Source organism: Cystoisospora suis (genome assembly GCF_002600585.1).
Source record: "Cystoisospora suis strain Wien I chromosome Unknown contig_7218, whole genome shotgun sequence".
NCBI classification, from domain to species: Eukaryota; Apicomplexa; class Conoidasida; order Eucoccidiorida; family Sarcocystidae; genus Cystoisospora; species Cystoisospora suis.
Genome location: NW_027160004.1, coordinates 5,379 through 5,697, shown reverse-complemented (window position 1 = coordinate 5,697; position 319 = coordinate 5,379).

Sequence of the window (319 nt, the reverse complement as noted above, 5' to 3'; positions counted from 1 at the left end):
ATCTTTAATGTATCTATCTCTATTCTTGCAATAGACAGAAGGAAGAAAGATTGCCCTGTTCTCCTCGTAACTAGTCTTTATTGGGAGAGAAATTCAAAACAGAAGTCTAGCTATCGCACCCAGCTGCTCGGCTGAAATTCTTTGTGAACAAAACTTCGTTAGCAAGTCCTTCTAAAGCGCCATTCTCTTTCCTCGCTACACGTTCTAACTCGCTCCTTAGCTACCCCCTACCTGCCTTCCTCACTAACTCATTCAACTATAACCTTCCTCACGCCTTCATTTACACTTCACACGAATTCGTTCTTTCTTTCTCTCTTTC